Source organism: Crocodylus porosus, unplaced genomic scaffold (genome assembly GCF_001723895.1).
Source record: "Crocodylus porosus isolate Cpor-Errol unplaced genomic scaffold, CroPor_comp1, whole genome shotgun sequence".
In the NCBI taxonomy this organism is placed as follows: Eukaryota; Metazoa; Chordata; order Crocodylia; family Crocodylidae; genus Crocodylus; species Crocodylus porosus.
This window is the reverse complement of record NW_017728947.1, coordinates 96,248,433-96,257,759: the sequence shown is the minus strand read 5'-3', so window position 1 is coordinate 96,257,759 and position 9,327 is coordinate 96,248,433.

The window sequence follows — 9,327 nt, the reverse complement described above, 5'->3', positions numbered from 1 at the left end:
CAATTTCACACAGCCCTAACTCAGATCAGTAGTTTATGCCTCTCTCACAGGGAGTGACTGTGAGAACAGTGTCCTACCGCTAATATGCAACATGCTAACAAAGTGGATGCCACGCTTTCTACTGCATGTAGCATCCAGCTACCCGGTGTTCAAGGGAACTAGCTCAGATGTGCCAGCAGTAGTCTGGGTCAGGGTAGCACGGAGCTTCTTTAACAGAAGCAAGCTGAACTGCTGCCAGTACACCAGGTAGTCCACTGGGAGCTAGCTTGGCTCTCTCTGTACTGCACTGCATTGTGCAGTGGTAGATGTAGAATTTCTACAGGCAAAGGGACTTAACACATCTGGTGGTGATCTGAGCTGCAAAGGAGATGTCTGCTCAGTTGCATCACCTTCATTACAACACATTACCTCAGAAAAGCAGATGATATGGAAGTCTTGGGACTTCTGTTGAAGAAATCTGCCTACGTCAAAGGCCCACGACAAGAAGTATTTATTTAGGCAGTTGGCTTATATGTTATGCGAGGTAAAAAAGCTGTGGCATGGCTACCTGAATCCCACCTTGATATTCCTGAGAAACTGAGACTAGATACAAGGCTCACAATGGGTTAAAACATAGGCATTATGAATCATAGATACCTCCGAGTATTGGAAAAAACAGGGGATATGTTCTGAAGCCTCACATACTTTGTAGGAAAAAAACCAATACATAATGAAGTGAAGACCCTAGAACCAGATCTATTCCAACTGAGGCATAAAGCCCTGGTCAGAAGAAATGAAGTATCAGGTAGAAGAGCATATTCAGGAAACAAATGTGAGACAGCTACTAGGCATTCCCCAGATAAAATAAATCAATACTTTATTCAATTTATTTGCTTTGATTTTCCTAATTATGGGGACTGAACATTAGGGAGAATCCATTTTATTTGGAAAAAGCTTAATGAATTCTTGCAGTAAATCAAATCTTAAAGAAGGAGAGAGAGGGAGGGAGATACAATGCTGACAAGAACAGAGGCAGAATACTCAGACCAGTACAGGTCCTGGACAGATCAGAGATATAATACTAAAAACAGCAAGACAAAAGGCAAAAAACATCAAATTGCCAAACAGCAAGGTTCAAGAAGTTATGAGAAACAAACAAATGTGCTTTAAACTGGGGGACTGTGGTGTCAACACCTACACAGTCAAATAGGTCACCAACTGGCTGGAGGGCCACACCCGGAGAGTGGTGGTGGATTGGTCTTTTTTGACCTGGAGAGATGTAGGTAGTGGGGTCCCCCAGGAATCGGTCCTCAGGCCCACACTATTCAACATCTTCATCAGTGACTTGGACAAGGGGGTAAAAAGCACACTGTTCAAATTTGCTGATGACACTAAGATATGGGGGGGATGTGGGCACGCTAGAAGGAAGGAATAGGCTACAATCAGACCTAGACAGGTTACAGGGATGGGCAGATGAGAATAGGATGGGATTCAACACTGACAAGCGCAAGGTGCTGCAACCTGGGGAGGAAGAACCAGCACCATCCCTACAGGCTGGGGAACTCCCTTCTTATCAGCGCAGAGGCAGAAAAGGATCTTGGAGTCATCATTGACTCCAAGATGAACATGGGCCGGCAGTGTGGGGAGGCAGTCGGGAAGGCCAACCGTGCCTTGTCATGCATCCACAGATGCATCTCAAGCAGGTCCAAGGAGGTGATCCTCCCCCTCTGTGTGGCACTGGTCAGGCCGCAGCTGGAGTACTGCATCCACTTCTGGCCGCTGCACTTCAGGAGGGATGTGGACAACATGGAGAGGGTCCGGAGGAGGGCCACTCGCATGATCAGGGGGCAGCAGGGCAGGCCCTATGAGGAGAGGCTACAGGACCTGAACCTGTTCAGCCTCCACAAGAGAAGGCCGGGGGGGATCTAATGGCCTGTTACAAACTAGTCAGGGGGGATCAGCAGGCACTGGGGGAGTCCCCGTTCCCCCAAGCACTGCCAGGAGTGACTAGAACTAATGGTCACAAGCTGGCAAAGGGTAGATTCAGACTAGATATCAGGAGGTGCTACTTCACTGTCAGGGCGGCTAGGATCTGGAACCAACTTCCAAGTGAAGTGGTGCTGGCTCCTACCCTGGGGGTCTTTAAGACAAGGCTTGACAATCACCTTGCTGGGGTCTTTTGACCCCAGTACTCTTTCCTGCCATGGCAGGGGGTTGGACTTGATGATCTGCTCAGGTCCCTTCCGACCCTACTAACTATGAAACTATGAAACCAGAAAATTTAACTGTAATGAAGGAAATAGTTGGGCAATGTTTAGAATGGAAACTGAGAGTACCAAGCTGGAAGAACATTTGAAGAACAAATGTAGCAGTTAATGTGCCACTCCAAAGGCAATGCAAATAAGGGTGAATTATCCAGTAGTAAGCAATTATCAGGGGTTGGTAATTGGAAATGGCAGAAAAGGAGTCACTGGTGGGAAATCAGAATTATTGAAAGTTAAACCAGAATGATAAATTCTCTCATAGGTGAATTAAACAGTTTTCTGTACCCAAAGATATAATGACAAATAATAAATCCTTTTGGTATATACCAGAAATAGGAAGCACACTAGAGAATCAGTAGGTTTGCTGGACCACAAGGGAGTAATTCGGAAAATGACAATTCAGGAAGACCTGCTTTGGGACCAACAGAAGTGACTGGAACACAAAAAAAAAAATATATATATATATATTCCTTTTTCTTTACATTTTTGTTTTAAAAATTAAGACAGAATCAGGGTGTTGTAGGACCTAACCAGCACAACTTCTGTAAAAGTAAACCACATCCCTATAATCTGTTAGAACCCCTGAGCATGAGTATGTCAATGAGACAGGAAGTCATGGAAAGTGGGTGGACAATTTGGTGAAGGATTTCTGAAGGTGCAAGATAAGAGGTTATTAAGAGGTTAAGAAGTTAAGGAACCACAAAGGGAGAAATATTCTCCTCTCCAAGTAGAAACCAGAGACAAAACACAGAAAAAGGAGTAAACGGTCAGCTTTCACCATATACATTATTAACCAGAAGATGCTGCAAACTTCTATAGCAGGAGCTGTCACATTTAACACATCTGTAAGGAAAAGAGGGTGAGCAGTTAGGTGCCAACTCTGCACACATTATACAACATCAAGTTAAATGAGGACTCAAGAAAACTGTGAGGAACTCCAGAAGTGCCTCATCAAGTTACACAACTAAGTAACACGGTAACAAATTAAATTCAGTATTAATAAATGCAAAGCAAGTTACTGATACATGTTGTAGATTAAAACTAAAAAAGAAAGAAAAAGAAAAGGTGTTGTTGCAGATAAATCAACTAAAACTGCTGCTCAGTAGGTAGCAGCTGGCAAAAGAGCAAATGAAAGTTAGGATGTGAACAGAATGGAACTAGAATAGTGCACTGAAGATAAAATGGCATTATATAAATCAATGGTAGACCCTCACCTGGAATACTGTGTTCAGTTTTAGTTATACTACCATAAAATGGTTATACAAGGAATATAAAAAAATCACAGATACGTGACATGGATAATTAGGGTTGTGGGGGGCAAAAATCAAAACGATGGGAAATAAATAAAAGAAAGAAAGAAAGAAAAATCAAGATTGGTGACCAGACACTCGGACATTGTTACACCATTACTTATTTAGGAGTCAAGCTGGACCAGACCCTTACCTACCGCTAGCATCTGGAAGGGGTCAACAGTGAGGTTAACAGCAGAGCAGCTCTTATCCGTCCACTTGCTGGCATCACCTGGTTGCAAGTTTCCAAACACTTCGTACCTCCACTTTTGCATTTGCGTACATTCCTGCTGAGTACTCTGCACCAGTATGGGGCTGGGGTGCGCACAATAATTTAGTGGATTCCAGACTTAAAAGTGTCATAAGGACCATTACCAGATGCCTTATGCCAACCCCAGTTGACTGCTTACCAGTCCTCTCAGGCACTCCCACCTCCACCCCATCTGGAGACAAGCTGCTACCCCGGCCCTAGGCCTCAAAGCCCAATATCCAGACCATTCTCTGCACTCTGGCCTAGTAGCCGCAAGCCAGAAAACTACCTGCTGCCTGAAGTCTCAGAACCCATTCTCTACTCAGGCCAATTAGCTCATCGAATCTGCAGATGGTATGTCATCTGTAGCATGGACCTCCCATCAGTGGAGCAGGAATTATGCTGCACAAGGACTGTGGCTGAAGAACTTCATCCACAGCATCAGCTTCCATCCCTCAAGATGAAAGCTGCTCCACAGGGCCTGGATTGCTCTTAGACTATCCAACACCTGTTGGGATGGTTAAGGCAAGCGTGCATTCTTGGGGCCTCTCCAACAATGCTGGCTGCAACTGTGATGCTCAAGCTCAGACAGCCAACCACATCATCTATGAATGCCCTTATGGCCCTCCTTCGTTAGCCCAGGGTCTTTTTGACATTGACCATTCTACCTGTTGTTGGCTTTCTGGCCTTTGTTTCCAACATACAGTTGTGGCAACACTAGCTTCATTATCAACACAACTAGAAAAACGTGCAACTTTCATGCTTCATAGCTTAAGTCAGTTACTGACATGGTTAGAAGATGATTCCCTACCAACAGGTTGTTCTTCAATAAGCCATTTCAAGATGTTTTTCTTCTTCCTCTGAATGATGTAGTAGCTGCTGTAGAAGACAGCCTTAATGGTACACTGGAGATGGTGATTTCTTTGTTAAAAACTAGAACATGCAAAAAAAGCAGCACATTCTCCCTTCCCATGATTAAAATTCATTTTGTCATGCAGGCAAACAGAAGAGTATTACTAGTAAGCTCCATATATATACAGCCTCAGTTCTTTTTCCATAAAACTAAAGGTGGTGGCAAAGTTATATACCCCAAGATATCTCATGAACTCTTTAATGAGCAAGAAAATAGAGAGGGCAATTACTTGCTTAACAAGCTGGGTTTGCTGGAACAAATGTAAAAGCTCTTCTCACTTTTGTGAAAAATTAAAAAAGCTTGATCAGAAAGTTTATCATGCACACCCTTTACAGTATTACTATACATTTACTGTGCACATATTCAGTTCTCTTTTTCTCAAGGTACAGGAGTTGTTTCTTCCCTTCTAATTAAAGTTGTACAAAGGTATGGCATCTTTCTGTTTCATTTTGTTTAGTTTTTTTTAAGTCAGTAGCTAGGCAGAGAACTCAGCATAGGTAGACGTCGCTTTTGCAACAGATGGCTGGAAAGATGCATCGTTTTTAAGGTCAGAAGTGGCGTTTAAACCATCCAGTCTGACCTCCTTTATAATATAGATCTTTGAATTTCATCCAGATACCTTTGTATTTAACCCATAACTTGTGTTTTAACTAAAGCATATCTTCCAAAAAGGAATTCAGGTTTGACTTGACAGAGAAACAGAAAATCCACCACCTCCTTTGGTAGCTTCTTTGATTAATCACTCATCACTGCTAGGAGTAATAACTATGTTGCACCTACTTTTTAGATCAGTAGATCTAAACCTTTTTAGATTTGACGCACCCCTTGGAAAGTGCCAGCTCTTAGTTTTCACTCTTTTTTTTTATTATCAAAAAATAATAAAGTAAGTCTTCTGTCACAAAAAACTCAGGTCACAACAGGTCAGACTGTTTTAACAGTATGGATTTGTACATGACAACTCTGGGTTTACCTATCAGGGCTTACATTGTAGGGCATCCTGCAACACACTTGAAAGGATCTCAAGGCACCGCAGGGAACCACGGCAGTCCAGTTGAGAATCACTGTTTTACATAAAAAAGTCAAGCTAGCTCTACACAAAATCTTCAACAGCCTTGTGTAGAGCAGCATGAATTAGCTACGCGTGGAAGTACAGGTAAAAAAAACATTTCACGGGCCCAGACAGAAAGTTGGCTTGTAAGCTATTATAGATGTCCCTGCCATGTAGATATTTTAGGAACCAATTTAAAGATTAAGAAATAGTTTGGAAAGTACACAAAGACTGCCAGAAGATTAAAAGATTATGCTTGCTTACATTATTTTTTCAAGGATGTTTCCGTAATAAGAGCATACATAACTTGAAAGAATAAATAAAATATGCTACTTAATAACTTGCAATATTTGCTATATAATACAGCTAATATTTCTGCATGTTTAAATGCTGAGTAAGACAATAATTTCCAATTAAATATCGTATTTCATTGGAGGATCTCAAAGTACGTTCATCAGTGACAAAACTAATTATAATAAGATATCCACACCATGTGGTAGAGTCATTACTCACATGTTAAGTTCCTAGTTATTACCTTTGGGTTGAGAACTGGGGACACACAAGAATTAACAAAATATAAATGCAAATTTTTACTTCAAAATGATAAGCTTGCCACTTCAGGAACTGCGTAAAAGAAAACCCTGAAATCTACTCAACAATATAAATAAAACATGCAGGTAGAAAACATTTTAACAAGATTTTTATTAAACAACTGCAGATTCTGCTGGGATCCCTTACAGCAGTGGTTCTGAACCAGGGGTACAACATATACCCCCAGGGGGTACGTGAGATATATTTCATATATTGTCTAAAACAGGTCCATGGACCTAAAAAATTAATTTCCCATTGAAAGGGGGTATATATGCAACTAAAGGAATTTTGTACTAAAAATGTTCCAAGTGGATTTTCTTTCCCTTCCCAGGGGTTAAAATCAAGTGAGATATATACACGTGTTCACAAGCACTCTACTGACTGTATCTCTTAATCCTGATGCTGGGCTACTCTCCAATACGTATTACAGTCAGATTGCATGCAAGGGAGACAGTCAGTAATGGACAGCTTTAAAAACGGTAAATCAAATTACCCAAAGGAAGATGAAACCAATTTCAACCCCAAAGGGGGAAGAAAAAACATAGTTGTCAAAACAGACTTTTAAGCAGGACATATACTACCATGGTCTGAGTGCCTGATGAGGAAGGAGGGAAGGGTGAATGGTGTAACATAGGCACCACAGCGCTCACAAAACCTAACTACTAGCTGCCTTGTGCTGAAATCTTACACAATTTACAGGGAAAGTCAGATGCCTCTGAATGGCATTCACAACAGCCCAGCAAAGGTGGCAAACAGGAAATGGTGAGAACAAAGTGCTCTTAGAGGGCTTAGGTATTCACAGCCCTAAACCATATCCTGGAGCTAGGCCTCTACGATATTTCTTCAAATAAAAACCCACATCTACCTCTCACAAGTAAACTGACCACAAGGCTCAAGGCTACTCTCGAGTCAGGTATGGTGCTCTCACCCCCTCCTCTTGAATCTGTTCCATGTTGCACAGAAGAAAGTCCATCAGCAGGCCAGAGTGGTCCTGACACTGCAGCCCAGAGGTCAGGCAGCCTCCTCTGCAAGGGAAAACTTTGTTTCCAAGCTCTGCTTCAATTATTGTTTAAGATTTTACAGTAAGTATTCCCTGAAATTGTGGTCTGGACCCTACCTAGACAATGACCTAACCTCTAAGCTACAAAGTTATGTTCCCCCACTCTCTTTCTCTCTCATACAGTGAACATGCAAGTATTTCATGCAAAGCGAACAGCTTCAGCAGGAGCAAGTAAGCCTTCCCCATCTCAGCTTGGCTTGTATCTTGGTGCTTGCAGGACTCCCTTGAGAGAACAAACCCAAGTCTCCCCCACCTCGAGTGAGGCTCCCAACCACTGAACTACTAGAAAAAGGTGGGGAGTGGCACTGCCACTTTCATTTTTTGTGATGGCTGCTGTTACACAAGCTCTGAGCATGGTTACCACGTGTATGATAATGCCTGGATCGTGGATAGGCCTTATATGCCAAGCTCCTTGGCACTCTGATGACCGAGTCACTACTGAGCATACCCAGAAGCAGAACCTTAGGTGCCTGGGGAACTGCAGTGCCAAAAACCAAGATGCCCACATCCTTTAGGTGCTTACGACAGGGCTTGATGGCAGTTTTGGATCTAGCCCAAAATTCTTAAAATTCCACTAGAGCAGGTTCCCAATCCCTGGGCCGTGACGGGTCAGCTGCCCGTCCACAGCACGGTTGGCTGCCAGACGGGAAGTGGCAGCAGACGGGCAAACAGTGGCCCCCCCAGAGCCGAGTGGAGAGGCCACGGCTCCTTTTGCAAGGTCCGCGCAGGGGGTGGGAGTACTCTTACCCGTCTTCTGACCAGAAATTCCAGCCGCGGTCGGCTGCGACTGCTGGGCCACGGGTTGTCGAGTCGCGGCCACGTTTAGGCAGCACTTTGCTGGGCCATGGCAGAAGAACTTCGGGAACCCTTGCACTAGAGGGCTATGACCAATACAAAGCTTGCAATTCATTGGCAATGTGGAGAAGATCATAGCCTTGAATTAAGATGACCAAATCTGAGGCCTACCAAATTGTCTTACTGACGAACAGATAACAAAAGCAGGGAGGAATCAACTGTACAAGACAGGGGACCAGGAATATAGTATTATCCACGACCCTGGGAGATGTCTACAACAAAACTGAACCCCTGCCTACTGGTGGCACAGCAGCCCTCCCTTGCAAGGCAGGTTTGTAAGAAATCAGTGCCCGCTGTGCTGGCCATCTGACATGGCCCTAATACACCTGCAAGTCTGAGCTGCAAGATCAGGGACTTGGGAGGGTCAGGGACAATCTGGGGGGGCTGCTTAGGGAGAAGAGCCTTTTGCCTTTCCTAAACAGCAAGCTGACAATCTCACCTGCAGCTTCCCCTACAGGGGCAGCGAGATGGGAGAAGTTTGGAGCCTGCCACTCAAACCAGGTCAGCAGCAGATTTCTTAGGAAAATTATATCTTAGCTGGATACATGAGTCAGAGAAGCTTGAAGGGTGGGGCTCGCCTTCTTCAAGCTTGTCTAACTCTATCCCAACCATCCAGCACGTTCATTAAAAAACATTATCCTAAAAAATATCTACTTCACAGATTTCATAGACATTGGGGGCAGGAAGGGACCTCGGAAGGTGGTGCTACTTCTGAGGTGGCTTGAGTTCTTCAACCGTGTCTAACTTTACCCCAACTGCACAGATGGCCCAATAAAAAACCTCATCCTAAGAAAACCTTGCGGACCATCACAGCTACATCGTCACCCTCAAGGCCCTGCCATGCCTTGAAAAGAAAGTCGGACAGAAACCAGCGACAGAGTCGACACACATCCCCAAGCACTAACTTCACAGCTCCCTTTACAGCAGAAGAATCGTTTTTAACGGCGTCGCCCGTGTGACCGGAGCGCGATGCAGCGCCAATCGTGCCAGGACCGCTTTGCACGTGCGGCCGGTCGACAGGGATGGCGCGATTCAGCCGCGACCCGCGCGATAAGGGTGCGGCGTCCGGGGGGCCGGC